Source organism: Panicum virgatum, chromosome 2N (assembly GCF_016808335.1).
Source record: "Panicum virgatum strain AP13 chromosome 2N, P.virgatum_v5, whole genome shotgun sequence".
Lineage (NCBI taxonomy): Eukaryota > Viridiplantae > Streptophyta > Magnoliopsida > Poales > Poaceae > Panicum > Panicum virgatum.
Window position 1 is genome coordinate 34,713,499 of NC_053146.1, and position 18,858 is coordinate 34,732,356.

At 44.9% G+C, this 18,858-nt stretch overlaps 1 non-coding gene across 1 annotated transcript; it reads right to left on the reverse strand.

The window, feature by feature from the left end:
* Positions 1-14,421: 14,421 nt before the first annotated feature.
* LOC120663078 lies at positions 14,422-14,530 on the reverse strand. The gene has a single exon (XR_005670303.1). It is a non-coding gene; the product is annotated as a small nucleolar RNA R71 (small nucleolar RNA).
* Positions 14,531-18,858: the final 4,328 nt, after the last annotated feature.

Here is an 18,858-nt window from a genome sequence, read left to right on the forward strand (position 1 = left end):
TTTATGCAAGGTCCTTTCTATAGTTTAATTTGAATAGGGTGTGCAATTATAGCTTTTGTGGAGGGTGTTTTTGCAAAATATAGTGTAATCATTACATGGCAGGAATCTTTTCAATTCAGCCTAAATTTGAAGTGAAATTGCATTGAAAAAGACAAAATTCCTAGAATTCAAAATCCCTCTTATGTTTTCAAAATTAGCTCTTGAATCTTTGATCAAATAAATTTTTACACAACATCATAGTTGTAGATCTTGAAAAATTAAACAACTTTCATGTTGGGCACTTTTTCATTTTAGCCATATTTTAAAAGTTATAGATGGTTTACAGACTGGTCCCTGGAGTTTTTGGAAATTACAGATAGGTCCACTTTTCTTCCACCTCATGCTTCCCTCTCTGTTTCTCTGTTTCAGCACCGCCGGCGCGTCGCAGCGCCGCCCACCACTCTGGGCCACCTCCCCGCGCCCCCTCCTACTTGCCAAGCACCCCACGCGTCGCGCGGAACCTCCTCCACCGCCCGTTGCTGCGCGCTGTACCCCTCCTCGCCTTGCCACGCAGCAGCAGAGCACCCGCCGGCCACCACTTCGCCGCCGCAGTGGCGAGCTCGCCGCAGAGCCCCAGCCCTCGTTCTCGCGCGCGCCTGAGCACTACAAATAGCCCCGCAACCCGTTCCCTTCGTTTGTTTTCCGATTCCTCAACCCCAGAACCAGGAACACCACCGCCGCCATCCGCCGAACGCCGGCGAGCTTGACGCCGCTGTCGAACCGCCTATCTGCAGCTCCTCCGCCCGTGCTGACACCCTAGCGAGTTCCGCCTTGGCCTCGCGTAGCTCACCAACCCCTTCTCCTCGCCCAATCTCCCCTAGAGCCACCCCGCTACCGTAGCCTGAGCTCCGCCGCCGCTGCTCGCTGTCGAACCCCCTCCTCCGCCCTTCCCCGTCCTCAATCGACCCCACCATTAGCTTTGCTTCGACCTCGCGCAGCTCTCAGGCCTAAGCCCGCCCTCAGACCACCGCCGGAGCACCCTCGCCGACGAGTTCCCTCCGCCGCCGACCGCCTGCTCGCGTCGCGCCGCCGCTACAGCCCACCCCGACCTCGATACCGGGCATATACAGGTGCGCACGGGTGCGGTGAACCTCCCACACCCCTCCACCCTCGCCGCCGGTGACCCCTCTCACTGGTTTTGGCCGGTCAACGCCGTGCCCCAGCTCTGACCTCGGCCAGGGACCTCGGGTGAGAAGAAACAAAAATCCAGGGTGTTCTTTGAATAGACCGTGACTCATGTGAATAGTGCCACCAAGGACTCCTTTGTAATTTTTGCAATGAACTTTGAAATTCCATAGAAATTCATAGGAAATTCAAGAAAATATAAGCTTTGATGTTTTGGAATCCTTGAGAGTAGCTCTTTGCAGTAGAATCAAAATATGGAGTATGCTTGTTGCCAGTTTTTGCTGTACAAGTTGTTTTGTGTCACTAGGTACATAAAGACTAGATGTTTTATATTTTTCTTAACTGATGATTTAAGCCATGTCTTGTAGTGAAATTTTTGTGGTGATTTAATCATCTGACACTTGTATTGCTATAAAAATTTCATGGTCAGTTCTCATGTGTAGCTATTTCTTTGATTTAATCCTTGTTTAGTAGACTTTAATTATGATAAATAGTTTATGCTGATGTTAAATCATGAAAATATTTTGAGTGATCTTTTTTAATAGTTTAGCTTGTAAATAAAGTATGAGCCCCAGTTCATGACAAGAACAGGAGTTAAAAATGAATCTTATTAATCTGATGTCTGTTTTGTCTATTTTCTCATATTTATTTCTTTGTAGATAAAATCATGAAAAATTCACAGTAGCTAATTCATCCCTGTGTAGGTCTGCTGTTAAATTTTGAGCTTCTGTTTTTTCTCTATTTTAATCTGTGTAATTCAAACTTGTTCTAGGTGTGGTCTGAGTGATTAATTTGTTATGAATAATTAGCTACAAGTTTTAGCATGAAATTTGCAGGATAGCTTGTTCTGTTTACCTTCTGTTTAAAGTAATTTTTGCCGATTTTATTACTGAATGTGCACTGAGTGACTAATTTGTTAGCAAACCATAGTTTGCTTGCTATAGGAAACCACTCCCACTTGTTTATGATGTTAATATAGCTTTCTTGTGCTGTTGATCAGGATGCCTTGTGTAGTTAGAATTGTTATTTAACTACTCTATAAACGATTGCCCATGTGTGTATTAATTTTGTTTGCTTAGCTTCACCACATCGTGAGTGTGTTTATAATTCTGTTCTTGCATTACATATAGATACGTCTGCTTTATCAGACGGGACGTACGAGCTGATCCCGGATTCCGAAGGAGGTGATCTCGAAGCTCAAGCGAACACCGCCGTACTAACTGAAGCCCCGGACAAAAGTTCGGAAGAGCATAGAGCTAAAATAGTTAGCGACTACCGAGAAGGCAAGCCCCGGACATAACCTATATTTCAAATTATTATGATTTACTGTTATTACTTGTGCATTTACAGTTCTTTGGATTTGAATTGAAACCCTAGATGCATGATCCTAGGAACCTATGTACTGAACACTAGACCTGAGTTCGACTACTTGCTAAGCTTATAGGATCGGTAAAAGTCGAGTGATTGCCTGTCACTTGCGAGCTTTATAGGAATTGTTTGTTTACTTTCTGTTATCAATATAAGGACGACGGACGGGGTCGTGTTCGATATCATGACCTTTGGTGAGACCCCGTCTGTGTTGATGAACTTGCTAAGGTCGCGGTGTGTGGTAGTGCTGGTTAAGTTTTTGAACGTACTAGCCACATGCCGTAAATATGGTACGTGGTAAGCCTAGTAACCGATTGGACCGGGGAGTGGATATACATGACACTCTCTTTTAGGGATAAGATGAATAACATGATAAAGGATATGGAAACTCATAGTGTTACTTTATGACTATGAGGGACGAGGTATAGAGTGCCCTATGGGACGAGAGAAAGTGCCCTGTGGGACGAGGGAGAGCCCTATAGTCGGGGAGAGTGTTCCTATCCACAAGCCGGAAAGAAAGGCAAACGGTTGTTTGGGAATGACCCGACGGTGTTCCAAACGTGTGTGTTAGGTCTGCCTGGCCAGATTAACAAACTCGATTCAAATCGTCTGCTTCCCACAGTTTGGGACTGCTTGATCTCTGTGCCACACAGAGTAATAAGAGCAACATTATGATATTCAATTTTGATGTTTGCTTAAAGATCTACCATGGTTGAATAGTAGTTGCTCACCTAGAATGGTTAATCAACTAGAATCTGGAAAGCTAAAATTTGAAAGTAAGGACCTACACTTTATTTCCTTTTAGCAAAAGAAAACCAGAGCCTCACAAACCCTGCATAGTCTAGCTAAAGTGGGTTTAGTATACCCGTTGACAGTTAAGTCTTGCTGAGTATTAGAATACTCAGCCTTGCTGTTGAAAACTTTTTCAGGTATGAGTTTCGAAGAGCAGATCGCTAGTTTGACCTATCCCTACTCTTTGCCTCCTGGCTGGTCCGTAGAGTGGGATACGTCTTCGGCCGGCAATGACCATGACGAGTGATACCATGCTTGGGCTAGCCTGGTATACTTTTGCGACGAGTTGTAGCCGTCGTGTTTTATCTTCCGCTGTTAAAACTCTAAAGTTTTACACTTAAGGCTTGTATAACTGCTTTACTAAATTTGGTTTTGTAATAATGGTTTGAACTGGTTTGTAATCTCTACTTTGCCTATGTTGTAAACTTGTAGTTGTAATATCTCTGGACTCGCCTTTGTGCGGGGTATGCTTGTTCGATCCGAGAACCGGTGGTTGTATCGGGACGTTACCCGACAGACCAAGAATTGTTCCGTTTGAAGTGCGTTTGAGCCGGTGTTGCCTTTATGGTGATGGCCTGCGCACTTGAGCCGGGATAATTCAGGTGGTTCTACCACATACTGGAGGTGAATCAAGGCTTGAGATGCACTTCAAAAGAAAAAAAATGATGCACAACATACAAAGGAGGCACAAATCAGCTTTCAAGGAGCACTATGAGTATTTTGCCAAAATACCCCTTTGCGTTCATGCAGTTTTATCCTGGCCTTGTTTGAGTTTTCTGAAAAGATAAAAATTTGGTGAACAGTAATAAAAACCCTTTGAAAAAAAGTATACCTCTCTTTTAAAAAAATGATGAAATAAAATAATGGCAAGCAACCTGGGATCCATGGCTTTTGAACCTTCAAATCTGTTTTTCCTTAGAGCATGGATGTGAACAACTAATCTCAAGGCAAAGATGAAATCCCTTCAAAATTCTTTAAACATGCCTCGAGTATTTGTTGTCCACTAACCTTTTGCAGGGAATAAAAAAAACAACCTTCGAGCAACGTGCAACAACCCAACACTCATGCAATGCTCCTTGGTTCCATGGAGGACAGATGCACGAGGAACTAAGCAGAACAAAATGCAAAACTTTGCTTCACCAAGCTTAGCTATTGCATTAGCGTTCACACTTGGCGAGTTCTCAGGTAAGTAATCCCATAACTCATGCATCCTCATGTCAAGCTTCCACCCTGCTAAGTTACCCATCATGCCTAGTTTGCCATAATAAAAAAAACAAAAACAAAAAAAACAACAACAAAAAAAAGTAAAATAAAAGAAATTTAGGCCTTTTCAAATACTTGTTCAATAAAAGTTTAGACTCCCCGGTGTTTACAACCGGCAGAGTCCTTGCTTGTTTCCACCTTTTGTTCTTTTGTTGAATAAAAATAGGTACAAGAATAAGTGTGGGGGAGATCTCTCAAAAGCACAAGGAGAAAACTCACTTGAGATCTCTCCCCCAAAATGCCGCACAACACCGACAGACCAGCTCCAAGCAACATGCCCAAGACAGGACCTAGCAGGCCAACTAAAGGGGCGGCCGGGCCCCCAAGGCCTGCCGAACTCCTAAGGGGCCGTACAGCCCTTCTTCATCCATCATGCTGGTTTGCATCCTAAACTCACACCCCCTATTCAAATGAATTCAGATCTAAAACTTTAACTACAAATCAAAATGCAAAGAAGGGCCTTGCACTCCATGCGCTTTCATGAATAAATTTGCATACTCTTTATTCCTTGCATTCTCTCTAGTTCTTGTGAACAATCATTATCATAGGGAACCTATGCTATCTAAGTAATTGACGAATGTGATATGATTGGATGAATGGAACCATGCTCTTCCTTGCAAAGTACTTGGGATTTCTTTTCAAAAATATATATAAAAAATTGCAATGGCTTGTCTGCTCAAATTACAAATTCCTACCAAGGCCAAAGTTAGATTTTCATGATCAAACTCTCATATGCAGTTTGACTTTGCTTTGAGTTCTGTCAAATTCTTTGACCCTTTTTAGAGACTTGTCATACTCTCATGATCAAGATCACGTACACGTCCACTCACATGCTATACTTCTACCACTGGAAGATAGCAATCATTTCCATCCACTCATAAAATAAAAATCCAAGTTCTATCATGTCTCTCCCTCCAAGGTTACCATCAAGGATATGGGCTATACAAAAAAAAAAGAAATAAAAGATGCATACCCAAAGAAGGTATGCCACATGCCCAAAAGGCATGACAAAAAAAAGAGAAAAGATGCATACCCAAAGAAGGTATGCCACATGTCCACAAGACATGTCAAAAAAAAGAAAGAGAAAAAAAATATATAGCCCATGTCCAAGAAAAAAAAATATATACAAGGAGAGAGATAGATCATGCAAAGGAGTCCATTCTTTCATCCACCGAAAATATTCCACACACTTGTACCTCTTGATCAGGTTGTATGACTCATTTCTGCTTGGATCTTGTTTTTGACTCAACAACATAAGCAAAGCAAACGTGCCTCTTTACCGCTACCCTGAGCTCCACATAAGCCTGAATAGATGGTAGGAGAAAAGTAGGCAACAACTCTGCCTTGGTGAGGATCTGAAATAAAAAGAGTGATTCGAGAGAATAATTTGAGGAGCAAGACTATGCTTTTGTTTTCAAAATAAAAACCCAAGTTTCTAAGCAGGAAGAGCCAGTAACCTGAAGTCTATTCCATTCCATTCTTCAATTACCCAAGGAAGCATGGTAGCTACTCAAAAGTTTCACAAGGATTGGAAGAAACTTGGAATAACTTGTATGCAGGTTATGTTCAAGGAGTGGCAACCACCTTAGTCCTTCAAACTTTACTCGAGGACGAGCAAAGGGCTAAGTGTGGGGGTGTTGTTGACGGTCCTTAAGTGCTAAAATCAACCATCAAATCCTGCAGCTTTTCAAGATAAATAATCACCAAACTTAGATATAGGGCTTGTAACTAATGAATTCCACGAGTTTTGGTGAATTGTCATTTGCAGGCACCCACATCTGCAAAGCGGGGAAAACACTGGAGAACACACGATGAAATGCACAAAATACTGCTACCCAGACATGCCACTTACAAGGAGGGCCCACAAATAAGAGGAAATGGGTGCGCCACACAAGATGCACCTGAGGATAAGGCTTAGGGCCCACATGTTAGTGTCCACGAGGAAGATACACCCGAGGGAGGGCCACCTGGGGTCGGCCGACCCCTGGGTTCGGCCGAACCTAGATTGATTCCAGTCCAGGTGCAGCTTGACGTGGAGTAGCCCCTACTCATCCTTGTCCCGAGGAGATAAGGTTTCCTTCTATAGGGATACGTGGAGTAGCCCCTACTCCTCCTCCACCACTATATAAAGGGGGCCTCCTTCCCCCCTCTCATTACACACATCATCCATTCACCATTCATCCATCCATCACACTTGAGGAGGAGTAGAGTAGAGGGGCTTCATCTTTGTATCCTTAGCCTCGGGAGTGTGTGAGGAAGGAGTTCGGAGAAGAGCTGGACTTGTCGGCGTCTCTTCGGCCCTGTACCTCTACTGATACGGTACATTTGGAGTACATATCCGGGTTCTTCTATTTGGTGAGTTCTAGTAAAGTTATTCTTTTGTTCTCATTCGTTCGCGGGTTCATCGTCCCTTCTCGTAGCGGATACTCTAGAAAAGGGCCCCTGATAAAGATGGGATAACCCTGCATAACTCTAGAGTAGTAGTCGAAGGCATAGGCGTGGTGTCTGGGCCTTAGATTACCTTTGTTTGTCTCGTACTCAGCTGGTATTGTGGGGTAGACGGCAGGTGGTGACAGCCTTGTCCGTCCGCTATGGAGACAGTCTGCGTGGTTAGTGCACTCCCCCCCCCCCCCCCGCCTGGGTACGACATAAAGCGATACCGGATATTCCTTGGCAGACCAGGGTCAAACCGGTGCCTGAAGTGAGCGAGTGGAAACATTAGTGTATCTTCACTTGAACCTATCCATAGATCAGAATCACACTACCCTAAGGTCTCTTTATCTCTTATCTTCTTCGAGGTAATCTAGTTAGAAGACAGTTACACACCCGTTCCTCGTGGAAAATACGATATCCTGAATACTCCCGGGTGAAGTGCCACAACGGTATTTCCGGGCGCTCTCTGTAAGAGTTAAGAAATACCAACAGCGCAGCAAGGGTTTCGTTCTCGTCGGTGACAACCTATACAAGCGCTCTGCCTCTGGCATCCTCATGAAATGTGTTACCCTTGAAGAAGGCAAAGACATCCCTAGTGAGATACACAAAGGAGTTTGCGGCAATCATGCCGCATCAAGGACACTAGTTGGCAAGGCCTACAGGTTAGGATTTTTCTGGCCAATGGATGTATCAGATGCTGAAGATCTCGTAAGATGATGTCCTGGCTACTAATTCTTCGGCAAGAAAACTCATGTACCAGCTCACAACTTGATAACAATCCCTCCATCATGGCCATTCGCCTGCTAGAGTTTGGACATGATCGGACCACTGACCGTAGCTCCAGGAGAATTCAATCATGTGTTGGTGGCAGTCGACAAGTTTACCAAGTGGATCAAGTAAAAGCCTATTGTGAAGATCTAATCAGATAGAGCAGTGGATTTCATCTCCGACATTATACACCGGTTTGGATTTCCGCACACTATCATTACAGATCTGGGTTCTAACTTTACATCGCAATCTTTTTGGGATTTCTGCGACAATTCTTGCATAGATGTCAAATACGCTTCAGTAGCTCATCCTCAAGAAAATGGTCAAGTGGAACGTATCAATGGCTTAGTAATCGACAGCCTGAAAAGAGACTCTACGACGCCAATTCCAAGAAAGGTGGCAAGTGGATTCAGGAACTACCCCATGTGGTATGGGGCTGCGAACGCAGCCTTGTAAAGCAACTAGACAATCTCTCTTCTTCCTTACCTATGGCTCAGAGGCTATACTACCCGCAGATATCATGTGGAAATCTCCAAGAGTAGAAGCCTATCAAGAAGGAGAAGCAGATGAAGCTCGACAACTTTAATTGGATTCAGTCGAAGAAGCCAGGATCAATACTTTGACCCAATCGGCTAGATATCTTCAAGGAGTCAGACGCTACCATGATCGCAATGTCTAGCACAGATCTTTCAATATAGGAGATCTAGTTCTATGTAGGATTCAAGATGAAACCGGACTGCACAAGTTAAATTCCAGATGGGAGGGACCTTTCATCGTATCCAAGGTTACAAGACTCGGATCATACAGAATTACTGATGCAGATGGTAATGAGGTACCCAATTCCTAGAACATCGAGCACTTGCATAGATTTTATCCTTGATCCAAGTAACATGGTGATGTCAGTTGATCTCTCTAATAATCAAGGATTTCCATTAACCGTTCGACTACATTAGAGGTAGTTTTCAACCTGGCAGCATCATATTGGACTATTCTCTAATAGGTTTTTCCAACCAGGGTAATCTTCACAGATTCATACTGACCTGGATAACCTGATCAGGATAGCTTACACAGTTTTCCATGGGGATAACTCTACAAGCCACATCCTTGTCCTCAATATAAGGACACAACCTACTCGCTGGCTCGAGAAGGTATATGGATACCTTTACTAGTTTGTCCAACATGGGTAACTCGACGGAGTTCATCCTAACAGGTCAACTATAAGGAACTCCAGCCTTGTGCTAAAAGCAAAACTACTCGCTTGCTCGAGTATGTTTTGGATACTGCTAAAATTAGTCCTACTGGGGTAACTCGACGGGGTTCACCCTAACTAGTCAATCTTAATAGTTACTCCAGTCTACATGATAGACACCCTACTCGCTGGCTCGAGTAGGTGTTAGATATTTTAAAGATGGTTTCGCCTTGGATAACCCGACGGGGTTCATCCTAATAGATCTATCTTAGAAATTACTCCAGTCCTTGGCCAGGACACCTTACTCACTTGCTCGAGTAGGGTATGGATATCTCTACAAAGTTTTTCTATCTGGATAGTCCGACGGGATTCATCCTAACTGATCAACTATGGAGATTGCTCCATGTGAGCATTCTACTTGACCACTCGAGTAGTTTGTACTTATCCTACGGTATCAGATCATGCTTCTGAAGACACACCAACAGGATAAAAGCAATACATAAAAAGACAAGTTCTTACAGAAGATGACAAGAGCTGTTACAAGCAGATTATTCTGCCAAGTTCTTCAAAATCTCCTCAGCACTTACTTCTGACTCTTTACAATAGCTCTGGAATTTCTCATCAGAGCAATCAGCGTCTATTCCTTTGGCTATGGGAGCTAAGTTATGCTGAGACCAGTAATACTTAACAACTCCAATCATATGGGTCAGATAATTCTTGGAGGTGGCGGTCATGACGTTAAAGAATTTCTTGGGAGCCTCTTCTGAATGCTCTACCAAAGATTTACTACTCGATGACCCCTCTTCAAAATCTACCATAACTACAATGACTTGAGCTACTGCTACAAGTCGAGTATGGTCACTTGAAGAACCTGATAAAAGAACATCTCGGTGATTATTCAATCATTGGCGAAGCACTGTCAAGATAATGATCAAATACTTACAGGCTTGGGCAGTTTGTAGTTGTTCCTAGAGTTTGGCTTTCTCCTCCTCAAGGCTCTTGATCTGCTGTCTCATCTTATAAAGTTCTTGAGTATGCTCTCGGTTCGCTTCATATAGCTTGTTCCGTGCAGCAAGGGATTCATCAAGGCGTTTGGCAATCAGTGCATTTTGCTGGGCCAAGGTTTTCTGATTGTCAACAGTCTTATACAAAGCCTGTGACTTCAAGAAAGATCGATTGGCAACTTCCTATAAGTGCAACGCAAGATGGGTCCGATGTCATCAACTACTCGATATAAGCAACAGCAGTAGAAGAAGGTTTACCTTGGTATATTTAAAGCTCCATTGTATATAATCTGCGAGCTTCTTTACATTGTCTATAGTTAACAGTGGATCATCAAAGAACTCCTTTCCCAATTCCTCCTGGGTAGACTGTGGCAGAGACTGAAAGGGTACTACTCAAACAGCAGGATTCCTTGATCCTTCAGCTCCACCACTGCCAATTTCAGCAGCACTTGGGGTACCTTCAGTAGCTACAGAAGGATTAAGCTTGGGTACTTCAGGATTTGGCTCGTTTGATGTCTCAGGTGTGTCTGCATTCTGACATATAGCAGTTGAGTTCTCGATCAACCCAATTACTGGTGACTCGGGGGCTGATTGAGTAGTTGGTTCAGGATCACTCTGCATCCAGTTACGGAAGTCCTGAATCTGATCCTTCTCATGTGCTGGAAGATATTGGATCCTAGCCAAGCGAGATTCAAAATAAGAAAGCTGAGGCTAATTAGATCTAATATAAGAAGATCATATTCTTAATGGCCACTAATGAGACGGGGTATTTTCCTCTGTAACAAAGCTCCAGAAGCTGCCTTCCACTTCTTGCTATCATCATAAGGGGTAGCATCTTCCAAAGACGGAGGCATACAGTACCATGTCTTATAATTCTTCTATAAAGAAAGCAAGGATTCATCAGAAGATCAAAAACTACTTATCTACAAGTACTCGACAATGTTTCTCAACACTTACCCAGGTCTTTTCTGGAGGATTAACTGCCGAGAAGAGTGCTGGTAGTACCAAAGACTTGTCGAAATTATCGAGTACTTTACAACATCTTCTGACTACTTCAGAACGAGCCATTGCTTCTGGAGAGAGTATGGTGGGATCTTGTGTGCCTTCATATCTGAAGCAGGATGTTTCCGATGCTGAAGAGGTTGAATTCGGTGACTAATAAAGGAAAAGACTACATGATCACCAGTAACTCCTTTGTCTTTGAATTTGGCAATGGCGCCAAGAATACATTCGACTTGTTTGCCACCAGGTCCTGTACTCAACCAGCTTGGTTGGACTTTGGGGGCGCCAGCAATTCTTTCTGGAAGTGGAGATTCAAAGTTCCCGACATGAAACCAGAAACTTTTCCACTCGGTTTCTTTACCTGCTGGATCATAAGATAAGTACTCATCTCGGTGTTGGTATTTTGTAATGTCACGAATAAAATCCGCAAGCGCACGGATACCGCTGTAGCTTTCACCCAAGAGTATTCCAGGGTATCGTATCCACTAGGGAACGTGAGCACACTACCTACGGGTTCAGGCTGTCCAAGGACACGCACACTGGTGTAGGAGGTTAGGAAAGAGAGGACTTTCTAAGATCTAGAATCTTTGTTTAGGAGAAGAGATCACATCGCCGTTATACTTCGAGCTAAAGGTATCGACCGGCTTATACAAGCTGATAGTTCCAATATGATGCTCTATCCAATATCCGAACATGGAGGATTACTAAAAGGCTCGAACAGGGCTGTCACCACCTACCGGCTATCTCTACAAACCATGGGACTATCAGACAACTGAGTGGTATAATCCAGCCTAGACACCACGTCTACGCCTTTCCCTACTAACTCTAGAGGCGATCAGGGTTATCCTTTTCTATCCGGAGCCCACTCTAGAGTCAAATGCTACTCGCTAGCATACACATCAACTAATATAAGGCATAGATAATAACTTATAGTCTAAACTCTAATTCTAAATAAGCAAAGAAAGCCTCGAACACTTACAACTGAATAAGCATCCCTCGAGGTACAAGCGGAGAAGAGCGCCGACAAGCCCGGCACATCCCCCGACTATCTCCCTCACTCTCGTAGAGGCACAATTTGGAGAAGAGCGCCGTTGCCAGAGCCCCTCCTGAGTACCTCTACTCCTAAACTCCCTAAGACTACTCTCACTCAAGTGAGAACTCAAGAGAGGAGATGGTGTGTTGTGTGGTGTGTATTGACGGTGCTTAAGTGCCATTTTCACCCGTCAACTATACTCAATAATAAAGGAAAACTACATGCCTTACGCACATATTTGTATCACTAACCTCGCTCAACAGTTGTTTTCGAGTTTTGTACATTTCAGATGAGCAAGAGAGGAATAAGACGAAAACACACAGCAGACGCGACATAACTACGCAGAATATCGCATCCGGTGTCGCACCCTTACAAAGATGGCCCACATGTCAGAGGAAACGGGGCCTCCATGCAAAGGATCAGCACGAACGGCTGACAAGTGGGGTCGGCCGACCCCTAGGGTCGGCCGAACCTGCCCTGCAACGCGTCCAGGTGCATCTCGAGGAGGAGTCACGGCGAAGGCACCTGATCACCTTCCATATATGCGTTGGCGGGAAATCGACCTCCAAGTAGTATAAATAGGGCCTCTCTCCCCCCTCTCGACACACACACACACACTTCATTCCATTCTCTCCAAGAAGGCTCTCCTCTCTCTTGCTCTCTTAGGTAGGTAGTGGAGCTAGGCTAGTTCTCTTTAGCGAGCAAGTCGTCATCGGAGTCGTTGAGCAATCCTCGACTCCTGGTATGGTTTTGTATCCAACTTGTCAGACTTCTATTCATAATATAGAGTTCTGCCATGGTTGCTTTACTATCTTGATAATTTATCAATCCATGCTTAGATCGTTCATAAGTTATGATACGGTCTTGATTAGGCCAGATGATCCAGGTACGGATAGAGGTTCGTTGTGCTTTCGGGCTTGCTCTAGTGTTTTACTCGTCCATCCGAAGGGTGGGAGACCTGGGGGCACTAGAGTAGTGACTTCATACACGAGCGTGGTGCTCGGGTATGCGGGATCCTTCGGATATGACCGTGCTCCACGGTCTGACCGGGGTAGACGGCAGGTGGTGACAGCCCTGTCCGTCCGGCGTAATAGTAGTGTTGCGTTTAGCGTACTCCCCGATGTTCGGGTTCGATGTAGGAGTTCATCCAAAGAGGTAACAGGACTGGATGTACTCCGATGCAGGACCTTCTCCCCTCTATCCCATTTTCCTGGCACCTGCAGTCCTAACCATGATCAAACATGACCCCAGCTTTGGATAGAAGCACTAGGATACCTAACCTAGCCTAAGCTCCAGTTGACTTGATGTAGGATAGAGTAGTTCCTTGTTTTATAGCTTCACTCCTTTATTCCTTCCTCTTGGAGTGTGGATATGTGCTGTGTCACATTACCCTTGCTTATTCTTTATTTGTAATTACCCCTGTTAGAGCATTGCCTATTACTTGAGGCACAATGACATGGTTAATGTTGAGTACAATACCTTTGCCACTGCCGTCCTTTGGGACACAAATAAATAACGATACCCTTACTCTCCGGGTGAAATGCTACAACGGTATATCCGTGTGCTTGCGGATCCATCTGTAATAGTATTGATTATACCACGAGAGTGGCACCCCTTGGGTGTAGTTGCTAGGATGGGTTCAGCGCCCTCATTTCTAGTGATTGCACTAAGGACTGCCAATAGGCATTTCTGGCGCTATTGCTAAGGATTAACCATTCCTAGTGACTGTGCTAAGAAATATCAACAAGCATTTCTGGCGCCGTTGCCGGGGACGGCATGTGAACAAAGATATTGTGCTGATATTAACTTACACCTTGTACTCAGGATATGGTCTTTACTCTTTCAGGCTAATGTCACTTTATGTCTTCTTTTATTTTTGATTTGAAAGAAGACAGGGGTAGTGTATGACCGATTTCTCCCTGCCGGAAAACTACACAGACAATCCAGAGAGGCTCGTGAGAAGGGCACGACCTCGCGTCGTTCCTCCTCTCGCTATCCTCCCGGCACAGGAACCCATTTCGGAAGCACCACTCATTCTTGAGGCTATGGCTGAAAAGACTCTCCGCGAGTTCTCCGTCCCCTCCACCGACAATGTGGCCACTGGCCCCAACATCAATGTCGGGGACGTGAACTTCGAGCTCAAATCAAGCATCATCAACATGGTGCAGGCTAGCCCATTCTGTGGAAAGCCGAACGAGGACACAAATGCACATTTACAGAACTTTCTGAGCTCTGCGACACCGTTGTCATACGGGGTGTCGCCGCCGATGTTGTCAAGCTTCATCTGTTTCCCTTTTCCCTCCTGGGAAAGGCGAAACAGTGGTTTTATAAAGAATTGGACATCAACACCTGGGCCAAATGCTCCAAGGCATTCCTCACAAAATTCTTCCTCCTGGGCAAAACAAATGCCCTGCGTGGGAAAATTTCAAGTTTCCAGCAGACGGGGATGGAATCCATCCCAGAAGCTTGGGAGAGGCTGCAGGAATACATCCTGGCCTATCCTCATCACGGCATGGACGAGTGGCTCGTCCTGCAAAGCTTCTACAATGGGCTCACAACGACATCTCGAGCCAATATTGATGCCGCTGCTGGAGGAGCCTTCCTCGACCTGACCATAGCCAAATCCAAAGCATTGGTCGAGAAGATGTTCTCCAATCAGGGGTGGAGCGATGAACGACTCCAACCCCGCACCAAAGGCATGCATACCGTCAAAGAGATGGATATGATTGCCGCGAAGCTGGACCTCCTAATCAAAAAGATGGAGGAAGGGAGCAAACAACCGATCCATGCTCCCGTTTACGCCATGGGTTCGCACTTCACGTGCGAAGTCTGTGGTAATGATGGACACTTGGGGAATGACTGCCCCGAAACCCATGAAGACTGCGCCTACCTCAACAACAACAACAACGGGTACCGTCCACAACAAGGAGGCCAGGGGTGGAACCAGCCACGTCCACCTTTTCAGGGAGGTAATAACTACAATCCTTCATATAATTCGAATTTCAATTCAAACCAACCTCCCTTGAGAGAACTTGTTCTTGGCCAAGTTAAAATCAATGAAAATATAAATAAAAAGCTCTTGGCCAATGACAAATCCCTGGAAAGTTTAAATGTCAAGCTTGAAACTTTGTCTTCAACTCTTAAAAACCAGTTAAGTTTCAACAAAATGATCGAAACCCAGCTTGCACAAATTGTTGCTTCGTTACCTGCTGTTGAGAGCGGGAAGATCCCGGGGCAACCCGAGTCTCCCGTTGAAAATATCAGCATGGTGTATACCGGACGGGGTAACTCGTCCCGGAGGCCACCACGCAATAACAATGCAGGTAGGTACTATCCCCCAAGGAACGACGTTTGGGGTGGCATGGTGGCAGTAGTGCAAGAGGATCCAGGGGTCCCTATGATTAGCTGCTCGTTCTACATAAAACACTTCGAGCGATGCCTATGCGATCTAGGGCAAGCATGAATATAATGCCCAAGGTAATATATGAAGCACTTGAATATCCTGTTCTTTCCCCCAACAACTATTCTTGTATAGCTTTCAGATTCAACCATTCGGTATCCCGAAGGAATAGGCGAACACGTTTTCGTACGAGTATGAGACTCCTTCATCCTTGCCGACTTTGTGGTAATGGATATGGAGGGCAACCTCAGAGTCGACCTCGTACTTGGTCAACCTTTTCTAAGGTCTGCCAAGGCAAGGATCGATGTCGGAAAGGGAGAAATCCATTTCTGTGTCGGAAGGGAGGAAATGTTTTTCAGGTTCAAGATGAAGGAAGAGCAACGCTTCATGATCCAACAAGACAGTGAAGGGCAAGCACTCTGTGGTGCACCAGAACCCCAGCCAGAACAACGACCCTCCGCACCTAAAAGAAAGAAGAAGGAAAAGAAGGTGTGGCGGAAGGTCGAGAGTTCGGTCTCGTCCAGTTCTCCAGGACGAGCCGATGAATGGTAAGAACGATGGAGAAAAGTCGTGCACATCGGACTTTAAACGACGTGCCCTTGCCAAAGGTAAATTGGTATTTATCTCGTATTTGCTTTTTCCACTTTTCAACATTTTCTTTGCACCTTATTTGTTTTTCTCCACTGTATGTTTGAAATTTTCAAAATTGTTTTCTACATGCTGGAATTTTTCTAGCATTTTTCCCTTTTTACAAAAAGACCAAAAATATTTTCTGAGTTTTAAAATACTTTGGAAAAAAAATAATTTGGACATCTTTTCGAGCAAACTTTTGGCCGTGCACCATATTTTCAAAATTTATGACCGTTGAGGAATCACTTGGCCAAAGAGGGGCACCAGGGGGCCCACCCAGGGGCCGGCCGACCCCACAGGTCAGCAGACCAGGGCCAACGACTCCTGGGCTCCACCTTCTCCAACGGCTTCCTGACCGTTGTGCATGGCTCCTCCTCGGGTTCACTCGCCCAGTTTCCTTCAAATAGAGGCCGAGAGAGGGGTGATGAGCTCTCATGCTCACTCTCTCCACTCTCACTCCCTCTCACACATTCTTGCTCGGGTTTCCTTTGGATTTTGGCTCAAGTTTGATTGCAAGAACACACTCTCTCTCAATTCTTTGCTGCAAGATTGATCACATAATTGGAGGAACAACTTTCGGGTAAGAGTTTCATTTTCATTTCATTAACGTAACCCGAATCGAGTTGTTCTCGTTCGTTCTTGTTCGTTCTTTTTGCAAGCATGAAGGGTGTAGGTCGGAAACTTTCCGGAGCTATCAAGAAGATGACAGGGTCAAGCTCATCTCGTTCATGGGGTGGGTCGAGCTCCCGTCATTCCCCCGAACCTACACCAACGCCGACCACGATGGACTATGAGCAAGACGAACAAGAGGAACAAATAGAGGAGCAAGCTGAAGAACCGCAAGCCGAGGACATGGAAATAAGATGAAGATGATGCAGCGTACCTCGACTTGCAAGACGACCGCGAGTGTCAAGCCTACGCCATGATCAAGAATCGAAGCTTTGGTCATACCAGAGCCTTCGATCCGGACCTTCTCGAAAAAGTAGGTATGCACGTTGACTTCGCTCGTGTTTGGCATGCGGTTGGATGGGATGGTTTTTGTGGCGGAACCACCCAAAACTACTGGGCCCGGGTGCACTGATCTTCGTTGCTAAGCAACTCTGACCCAATTTGGCACTCACCGGTAGTTCCTCGAGTGAAGCCTCGATAAAAGCCACGCTATTCCAGGATCAGCAGACAACACTCACACGAAGGTGAGCCCAGAGATTACAACACAAACCATTTCATACATCTCAGAGTGATTGCAGCGGAAAGAAAAAAAAATTTATTACAAACCATGTTCAGACTAGTGAAGTACTAAGGAGTTCCAACTCCTCAAATTATTCAAGTCTCAAAGTTCAGCGGAAGCATTAAAAGATAACTAACGAAACAACGTGACGCATCGGTAAAGCCCGTACGAATGCGTCACTCAGCGGGAGGGTGATTAGCACTAGCTGAAGGGCCATCCCACTCAACCGACCAACCCGGAGGCAGAGTACAAGGCCAAGTGAGACTCGCAAACAGATCTTCAAAGTTAGTACCTGAAAAACAGTGCCACAAACAAGGCTGAGTATACTAATACTCAGCAAGACTGACCCGTCTCCGGATATAACATAGTCCGATAACTAGACATGCAAGGCTTTTTGATTGGTGGGGTTTGCTTGCCAAAAATGCCACTAAATGTTGATCCTTATTTTCAGATTTTATTTAGCCATCTTCTAGTTAGATTAACCATTCTAAGTCTGCATCCAACTCTACACAAACATGGTAGAGCAATCATTTAATCAACCAGCAGTATTTTCATCATCATGTTCCACTTGTTACTCTATGTGACCGAAATCATTAAGCAATCTCATGCCGTGAGAGGCGGACGATTCCGAATCGAATTTCAACCTGGCCAGGGGAACCTAGACCACACGCATGGGGATCGACTTCGCTCCCGCCCACGCTACTTTTCCCCTTTCTTTCCAGTCCATGGATCCGGCACACCCTCCCCGACTACAGAGTCCGACCACTCTGCACCCGTACGTCCGGACAAAAATAAAACCTACTTCTACCAATAGGGTGCGAGATCGTTCCACTCGCTGGTCCAATCAGGTACTTCAGCTTACCGATTACCATATTTCTCGGTATGTGGCTAGTACTTTCAAACGCTTAACGAAATGAGCCACACCCCGCGACCTTAGCCATTTTTGACTACACCGGCGGGGTATCACAACTACACAACCCCGCCCGTTGTCCTTATATTTCAGCAGGAATTAAAGTCAGTCAACTCCTATAATCTCGCGAAAGGCAGGAAACCTCTCGACTTTTACCGTACCTAGTTAGCGGGGCAACTAGTCGAGAAAAAGATCCGGGTATCAAACATAGGTACCTAGGAATCATGCACCTAAGGTTTTCGATCAACTCCTAGAAAACGTAAATGCACAATAAAAATTATTACAACATATACAAATAGTAAGATGAATATAAAGCGTAAAAATAATGGGATTATGCACCGGGGCTTGCCTTCTTGGGCACTGTCAGGCAGAAAAACTTCGGGGGCTTGGCCCGGGTCTTGAGACAAGTTAGTACAGTTCAGATTAATCTCCTGCTCCGCACGAGAGTCCGCGGGCACCAGTTCGTAGTCTCCGTCCGCGAGATTAACCGTTTCTATATGCAATGCAAGATTATGAGTTATTCATGGATAACAATTTCTTTCCTTTACGATAAAGTTGTAGTCCACGTAAGTTAATTTAGTGCCGATTTCACATTTCATTGCATGGGCAATCGTTTATAGAGTAGTAAGCATAACTATGGTTATTCATGAATGAGTGGGGTTTTGGGTTTTCAT